This window comes from Protopterus annectens, chromosome 8.part0 (assembly GCF_019279795.1).
Source record: "Protopterus annectens isolate FY-2018-M chromosome 8.part0, PAN1.0, whole genome shotgun sequence".
Lineage (NCBI taxonomy): Eukaryota > Metazoa > Chordata > Ceratodontiformes > Protopteridae > Protopterus > Protopterus annectens.
Genome location: NC_056741.1, coordinates 419602916 through 419612877, shown reverse-complemented (window position 1 = coordinate 419612877; position 9962 = coordinate 419602916).

Here is a 9962-nt window from a genome sequence, read left to right as displayed (position 1 = left end):
TATTAAGGTACCTATGAGCCACCTGGTTGCCTTCCTCCTGCATACTAGAAACCCTTTTGGTCTCTAGATGTTTATGTCTTATTATAATAATCAGTTCATCATTATAAATCGCTCTCTTTAGTCCACTACCATCTCCGGCTCTCTATATTTAATTCTAATTTAATGATTCTTCCTTCTGCTTTTAATGTATTGGGAATCAAATACATAATATCAATAGCTATGCTTTGAGTCTAATGAATAAGATCTGTTTTCTTACACCATAAACTATTCACATTTAAGCTTCCAGTCTTAATGAATACAATATTTTTCAACATATTTCAGACTTACCATGTTTTATTATTCTCCCATTCTACTGCCTTCATCGACATCTTCTTAGGCAGGATAATTATCATCAAATATGTCACCTTTTTATCTTCCCGGCCTCATCTTCACCTCCCTTATCATCACAGCTCTTGTTACTCTGTTTTGTCCAGCTGTACTTCCAGAGCCATCATCAATAAAATTGTACCACTCCCTTCCACAAGATATTCCTTATCCTTGTATTCCAAATGAATAATACCAGAGTTTCCTGCTGCTTCTTGTTGTTCATATAGTTACCCTTGGCTGAACATCCTGACTGTATTCTTCCTTCACTTCACCTCTTTCTGCTTTTGTTTCTGTCTCAGTTCCTGTCCTACAAGCTGTCCTGCAAGGCAGATATGAATGCTGCCCTTTGTCAACCAATGAACAAATAATATTACTATTACAATTGTGTATTACGTGTCTAAATTCTAAATACATTGAAAAACATATTTTTTTAGTTAACACTGAGCTGCAGTGTGCCTGACTTCTGCATTTTGGGAATATATACTTTGCTGTACAATATAAAAAAGGACACACTTACCCTTTGTTAAAAAAGTAAGATCAATGCTTCACTGCACCATTTGGACAATCCAGCTTAACTCTCAGTTGCTAGTCTCCTCACCAGAAACTCTCACTATATCATGCATTTTGTGAGAATCAGATTGCACTCAAGCCTTATGTTTGATCAAAAGTAATATATCAATCGACACTAATTACGATTCAATTACAATTCATGCATTTCAGCACCATGAAGACTATGCTTGGCTATGAACTGCGACTATGCATGGGTGTGAATTACGACTATGCATGGGTGTGAATTGCGACTATGCATGGGTGTGAATTGCAACTATGCATGGCTATGAATTGTGACTATGCATAGCTGTGAATTGAAGTATTGCAGTGCAGCATGACTCTCCTTAGTGAGCAGTGAGAGCTGTGCTGCTGCTGCACAGCTGTCAGTGAATCCCAGCCCTTTTTTGAACTGAGACCAAAACCGGTCTCATGTAGTACACATGCAAACACCTGAGTGGCTCACCCTCCATTTAAAGCTACTTTTTTGATGAACCAGCACCCAGGATTAAGCAAGTTCATTAGACATCTACCCTTCCTCCTTCAGTTCTTTTGAAGTTTGCTGATCAGACAATGAAATACTCTTTTGTCCCCTTATTGTTAACTGTACATCTTTGTTCAGGCCCTTACTTTGTGAACTCACTTTTATAGTAGTCTGACCTGAATTTCTGAACATCTCTTAAATCCAAAATCTCTCCTAGCATGGCCTCCTTCAAGGAAATTACTTCCATACAAGCTAAAGAGACAACCCTGTTCACAGTTCTGTTTGTCTGCAAACATCCAACTTGAGCAGAGACACCTAACAAACTGCTGACTTGAGCTTCTCCATCACCTACTCCTTCACATTAAAACTATGTTACTTCACAAACATCAGAACACTGAGACTACTCTGTAGACATAGTGATCACTTTATTCGCACACCTTCATCTGCAACTCTCACTTTTGTTACTATGGGCAAAACAGTAGCGCTCGCTCCTGATACAGTAGACTCCAAAACTAACAGTGTGTACAGGATTCCCTCTTGCACAAAAGTGAATGGGATTTCCATCTAGTTTTGTCTGAAAAACACATTCCCATGCAACTGATGTATGCAGTTTCCATGCTATACGTGGGTGTAAGTTAGGGTGTACATAAAGGCTACCAACAGGTTTTGTCACTTCACTACCATTCTTAAGCACTGTGTGCATAAAGTGCTTTGAAATATAATAGTGATAGACAACCTTAATTGTGTGTTTACTTTAAGCCTACTTTTAACTTTATTCAATGCATCTATCTTGTGTGCTTGTTTTGAGAAGACCTTTAACTTTATTCATTGAATCCAATTTTCTTCTTATTTACAATATTTTCTAGCTTTTCATAAAGCCTGAAAAAAGTAATTTCAATATTATGTGGATTTTGACAAATTTCTCTAGTGGAAAAGGTTTTGTGCATCTGATGGATAATGAACATTAGATAAAATGACAACAACAACAGCAAAACGAATGGTTAAGATGCAAAAATTAACATTGTAATGCCTTGTCATTTACCAGAAGAGTGCATCATCCTGTTATCTAGGAAAGATAATTACCGACAATGAACAAATGAATTCCTGCAAATACGTAACAGTAAATATAAATGACTTAATATTACAGTTTCCTTATTTTATTTACTTATTTTTTTAACTTTATTAACTCAGTATAGTATACTACATTCCTGTTTCACATGCAATCCTAATGCATGATGCACCATATCTCATTAACAGTCGGCTGCTTCATTTCCTACTCTAGCCCTATTCTCCCCCCTTTGATTATCCTTTGAGTTTACCCTCTCCTTCCTCCAAGCATGATTTTCACTCTTGCAGTTTCAAATACCTCTTTCCATTGATTTTTCATTTCCCCTCTCCTTTTTTCATTTTAGTCAGTTTTTGCCACCTTCTCCCCATGTCCAGGAAAGTCTTGATGTGATTCTTGTATTGTTTTTGTTCTCTTTGAGGTTTGAGTGATGATGATTTTAACTTTAGTACCCAGCAGTCTAATAATGTTCAGTTCTCTTTCTGTCTAGATGATGTCTCGTTTCTTTATTTCACATATACATAATTCTCAAGTATGCACTGGTACCTTTTGAAATACGTTTCTCTAAAACATTTTTGTCCGTCAGAGATATAGATGCCAAACCAGGGATGAGTTTCCAGTTTCCCCAGCCAGTTGTCCAAGTTACATTTGAACTGGGTCAGGGAGGAACTTTGCTTCACATGAATAGGGAGCCTGTAGAGAACAGATAGTCTCTGGAATACATACCTGTCTCTTCCGTAAGACCTATTTATGTCACAGACAAGGTTCACGTCTTTAGAACAAGTAATTCAGGTGTTTGTTTAGCGGATATGAAGGAGATCCATCAGAGTGGGTTTCTTGTATGCCAGGCAAAGATGCCCCCTCAACAGCCTGTAGGAGACAGACTACAGAGATATGGCTTTGAGGCTGTCTTCACAGGGCATGCTAGTTATGCCCTGTATTAGTTTCATGAGGAATCTCTGAAGATGTTCCAGATGTTGAATATACCTAGTTAAGTACATTAAATGGGGCATTGTACTCAATGACAGGAATGATAAGTGCAAAATGCAGTGGAAGAATGACCTCCTTTAACGTAGATGCCATACCTTTGTTTATAAATTGTACAACATAGAATGATTTCCTCACTACCATACATGCATTATGATCAACAGCTAGATTACTCTCTATATGTGTCCCTAAGTCCCGGATTACTGGGTCAGCTCTTAGGGATATGTTGTCGATATGGAGTTACCAGAAGTGGCCAACTTCCCAAAGGATCCTATTCTGCATTTTTTGACATTTAGTTTTAGTCCATGGCCCCAACACCAGTTATTTGCCTGTGTCAGCCATTCTAGGAGAACATTAGTGCTGGTGAGGGATTCAATGACTGCTCCTAATTTGCAGTCATCTGCAAATTTGGTCAGCAAGAAGCCCTTAACATTGGCCTTGACTTCTGAGAAGTAGATGCCAAAAAAAGAGCAGTCCTGGGACTGATCCCTGAAGGACTCTACTGGTGAGTGACCTCTTTGTAGAGGCGAACTAACCATAACACTTGGTCCCTACAGGGATTAAACCCACAACCTTGGTTCTATTAGCAACACACTCTAAACAATGAAGCTATCCATTCAAAAAAGTGAGAATCAAACCCTGTATCTTGGGTCCATAAGTTAAACACGCTAACCATTATGCCAACCCCTGTTCCCAAGAGCAGTTTTAATTTTTTTTTTTCTTTTTTATCTTCTCCCAGATCTTGCAGCATTCCTTGTAGCCTTTCTACTTCTGTTCTATAGTTTGTTGTAAGAAGCTCACATCCTGGCTTACTGTGATTACCTTTTAAAACAAAAGGCACAGTTAGTTGTCCTTATTTGGAGTTTTAAAAGCAGCCATCTGTTCTTCCTTTTGTTCCTGCTCACTCATCTTTCCTTCTGGATTTTCCATCCTTAGAACACTAGTTTTATACAAATTTCATCCTGCCCTGTCCAGAACTTTGGGCTTAGGCAGCCATATTTTCTGATCTCTGTAGAGCACTTTTATTTGAATTGTAATGCTTTCTAAGTAACTTGTCTAGTAAAGTGTTTTTTTTCTTAAACAATATCTAAAATATTATACTGAAAGAATAAAGCAATCTTCTTTTTAAATATAAGCTGTTTGTTGCATTTAATATACGCAGGTTTAATCACAACTGAATAACTGTTGTTGGTGAAGCCTGAATACAGTTGCTAAAATACTAGGACTTCAGCACAATAACTCATTCAGATCAGAAAGACACAAACTATAACAGTTATTTCTGCTTTACAGAATAAAAGCCAGCGCTCATTTTATTACATGGTATACAAAAAATTTGGGAAACTCTTAAAATAAGTTCTACAAATATGGAAGAGGTGGTGGCTTCTTAGAAATATATGTTTAACAACAGAGGAGCCACTGAGCTGGGTGGAACACAAAGATAATCAGCCAAAATGGCTGCAGCTAGGATTTATTCTAGTAGACAGATGTATGCAGCATTGTAATGATGATTATACTTTCATGGGTAACTACTAGACCAGCTAAACTTGTGGTCCATTTTAAGCCTAGCCAATTTCCTTTTCAAGGGTGAGAATCAAACCCTGTATTTGTGTCTGTGAGGTAAATATATTAACCATTATACCAACCCCAAACCCTTATTATAATATTTAACAATTATTTCAACATAGCCACAACAAAGGATATTTCAGAAAAATATTTTAATAGCTAGATCTAATGAAGTAAAGCTTAATAAGAAAAAATGAAAGTCAAGAGTGGTTATCCTTGGATATGAGTCATGGCATTAAAAGACACATGGTCAAAAGAATACTGTCAAATTTGAAAAACAGTTATAAGGCTTAAATGGATATTCTAAATATCCATTAATGCCTACTTCCATCACTTCCATCTGCACCATAGTACAATTTAAAAAACTTCTATTTACTCACTTAGAAAAGTCCTGGCTTTACTCTTGCTACCCACCTAATTCTATATTATTCACTTTTTATACACTTTCTTTAGATCTACACTTTATAGTACTATCCTATTATGCCTTCTTCCTTCCCTATATATATATATATTTGCTTTATTACCTGAAATAATTTCAAGTCTTCCTCAAAAATATCACACTGTGCTTTCTAATATATATGCTAGTCTAGTTTGTATAATACCGTATACTCTTTGATGTACAAATTTTGTTAAAATTGCTAAGGTGTCATCTCTTTCGGTTATTTATATTTTGCAATGTGTAGTTTCATTGCTGACCTGTGGTCTATAATTTTCTTGTGGTATAATGTTTGTTTTTCATATTGTTGGAGCTTTTCTCCCTGGGCCTCTGCTGAAAATGGACCTGTGTCCAGTCAGACTTTCCTGGTAAACAAATGTTAAATAAATAAATAAATACTGTTGGAAATCTGCAGGCATTTGTTAAAATACATTTGGTAGTAAAGTACAGTTGCCCATAATATAGTCCTCCTACACAAAAGAGAAAACCTGGGAGAATAATATATGCTGATTCTTTATTATATTTTATCAACAAAATACATTTTTTAATCTGTGACAAATTTTAAACCAACTACACTTAACTCAGTCAGTAACTATATTTTGAAAGTGTACATATACCATATGTACTATATTCTCTATACAATCCCTTGCAGAACTGACTATTTCACTGTTTCTCCAATATCTTACCATTAGTTATGAACCAACATACACTTTATTCAAGGTATACTATCGTTTTTTTTTTTGTTATTTGACAAAATTGTCTGGCCAGTTCAGTGTTATGAAACTATGCAGCCTTTCCTGTTTACATTCTTATAATAATACTGTCCTGGTTAAAAAAAAAAAAAAAAAAAAAAAACGTTCACAGTATTCAGACTATAGTTTGCTTAAACATTTCATAAACCCAGTCGACACAACACAGTTGTACATCTTTTCCTTTATTGTACTCTGTGAATGAATACATAAATAAATACATGCATATGTAAATAAATACTTGTCGAAATCAATGGAGTACTATATGAAAGAAATGCAGTTTATCTGGATCCTTATTACAGAAGTTCAAAAAATGTCCTACTACTTTCTGCACAGTTCTGTAAAATTCTGCATCAAAATGTGAAAAATTACATCTTGCAATAAACTGGTAAAAAAATCCTTTAGAAGTAGTACTGCTGATAGAGTTCATGAGTCATAACCATATTGTTGCATGCAGAATCATATTCTTACTTTTTATATAAAAACAAACAAAAAAATCCAATTGCAAGTGTATCGACACAGTATACATACAAAAAGATTTTACTGCACATCATGGGAGCAGGAGGAAACTTGAAGACTGGCCTCACCTGAGTCATATATTAAACTGGTAATTAAACAGGGGATATTGTTCATTATTTAATTTTTATGCACTTTGAAGGGTGAGATGTTGCATAAACCCTTTTAGACAAAATCTGAAACATTTGTAAAAATATCTTACCCTAAAGAGAACATTATACTGCCATAAATCACATATGCAAATCTTGGCAATTTTAGATTTACTTGTCAGTATTACTTCTGCACCTGAAATGGATGTTGCCGCTTCTACTTTTCTGGTTCATCATCACTAAGTAAAAGAACTATCTGATGGGTTTGTGTGTTCATTTTCTGTCAATGTTCTCACAGAAATGGACTGAGCCAATGAAACAGGTGGATGGGGTAAAAGAAGTGACAGAATATTGTAATCATTAGCTAGCGATTACTGAGAATAAGAGGTCAAGGATAAAGTTATGATGTGTTTGTCCTAAATGCATCCAGATGTGATCACAGTGTTGTGACGTGACAAGAATCGACAAGAATGTTTCTTTCAGGGAACAAACACCTGCCTGCACTCTTCATGTGGAAGCCTCTGTCCTTCTAATCTCTTCTAATCTCCTTTTAAATTGTATGAACAACTCCAAGGTCACTCCATGCTATAACATGGCAGCCAGCAGCATTTCCAAAGCACAGCAATAAAACTATATGATTCAAACACTTGTGCTTTGGAAAAGTGTCTATATCCCCTGAAATGGATTTATCGTACTTCAGTAGAAAGAAGATGCTTTCCAGTTGTTGTTCTTCTTCTTTCGACTTTTCCTGATTAGGGGTCGCCACAGCAGAACTCCGGTCTGCTAATGATTGGCAGTATGCTTTCCAGTAATTACAATTTTATAATGCCATCACTTATTACTTACCCCTTTTCCATACCATCAACAAAATGTATTTTTTGTCATATCACAGTTTATAGTTTGTTAACAACAATCATTTGCCATTGAGCTTTTAACTTCTGGCACCAGATGTTCTCTTTCAGAAAAAGTAAAGCAACGTAGTTCATGGTGTAAGTAAAAAAAAGTCTGACAATGAAACAGAGACATATTTACATGTAATTTTGGAGATGACTGAATTACAGTGTCTTATTTTGCTCTGCATAACACTTGTGATATAGACAGTGTTTCATAAATTAATAAAACCAGTGAGTGTGTTTACTTAACTTGGCTTACTAATTTTATTCAATATATTCTGTCGGGGAGATAAACTATTACCCGGAAATATTTTTTTTTTTATATAAAACTACATTCCATGATGCATATACTAAACAAATAAATAAATAAATATAACAACAAACTCTTTTATATACAGAAACTTGAAAATGATGGTAGATTATAGGTTACTGATGTATTCAACATACCTAAGAAAATATATAAAACATAATCATTAATTTCTTCATGAATGTGTGAAAAAAGTACAGTAAATTTGCAAATTATACCACATAAAAACTTTCAGGATTAAAGCAATTGTTTTAACAGTACTGACACGTGTAGAATGACAGCAAAGGACTATATGTAGTCTGTTTTAAGTGGAAGAAAAAAAATGCGACAATAAATACGACAATAATAAAATACGTCAAAATAGGCAGTCAAGTTTTCTAAAACCAACTGTCTGGGAAATGTTAGAAATATTGTCAGATTTGAAGAATTCAGTTGAAAAGTCAATAATGGTAGTAGAAAAAACTTTAGTAATAGGAATAATTGATTTTCACACTGGGAGAGCTAGAATTAAGCTGTTACTTAATGCATTTCTACATTTAATCCAGATCAATTTAATACGTAGTTTTCCATTACTACATACAGTTACAAAAAGAAGGTAATAAACGGGCTCCCTATTTCATATATTTTATTGACTCTATTTAATAGTTTTATGACATATAGAGATTAGCAAAGCACTGTCCCAGCTAAAGTACACTGGGTAGAAAAACTTACTGTCTTTTAAATAATAAGGCATATAATTATGACCCCTATAATGCATACAGATGTTATGAAAAGTGAATGAGATTTCATAAGACTATCCAGCTATAAAGTAATTTTTTTTAAAAAGGATGTTTTAAGGAGTTTTCAGTGAGGTGTCAAACGATGTTTACATATACTAACATCAGATTTCTTAAAAAGCTATTCACATACACACACATATATAAGAACCATATTCTGTAGCTATATGCCAGCCTTGGTTATATATATAGCATATCTTATAAGCTGAAGCAAGTATATATGTTAAGCACATCACTTTTCTAAAATAATGGCCCTTCTCCAAGTACACTGTTTTGCTAGGCATGTAAACGAAGGAGAATTTCCAAGTTAGATAAATCTTCCTGGGCCAAGGATAGTAACAGTAACAGTGTGCAAAAGAGGTTTGTGCCTCTTTCCAGTACAAAAATTAAATATCAATGCATAATGGAATGTGTCAAAAGGCACCTGGTAATTGCTCTGTTTATGTATGGAGGATAGGAGGATTGTTCAGGAAGTGAACCACTGAATTGGGCAAGCAAAGTAATATAAGGTGGCCTTGGTCAAACCTTAGCTTTGTGCTTTTGCCATACATTTGTAAAATAAATGGTTAAGAGTTTTGAGCATTAGTGAAGCAATCTCTCCAGGGTTCACCAGCATAGTCAACACAACACCATTATTTTACAAATAAAACAAAACAAAAAATAAATGTCATATCCCACTGAATGGAACAAAAAAGTTACTGCAGTTGTGCCTCCATTACTTCATTATTATCCAGGCATCAGGTCAAAGGAAAGAGGGTGTAATTAATTCAGGATATTATATAACCTAGTTTTACTATTAGGCGAGTGTTCAGATTATTCATTACTTTTACATTTCTGCTTTTTCTAACCTCATTTTCCAATATTATTGTTGTCTCTAAACATTTCTACCAATAATACCAGTGCATAATGAAAAGCTATGCTGTGAAAAACAAATGAATCAAAGCATACATATTTATTCTTATATATTCCAAACGTATTATTGTAGGTATATCTCAAGATGAGTTTCATTTTGTGAAACTTCACAAAGTAGCATTACTTTTCTGAGTTATGAATATATTTCCAAATATCAGTAATAAGAAGGGCAAGAACTCTGCTGTTGTAACTCTGTTCACTTTCATCATTACTACAAGCAGGCAGTTTATTTCTGCAACTTAATTCCATAGTCATTTACAGGCTTCCCAGTG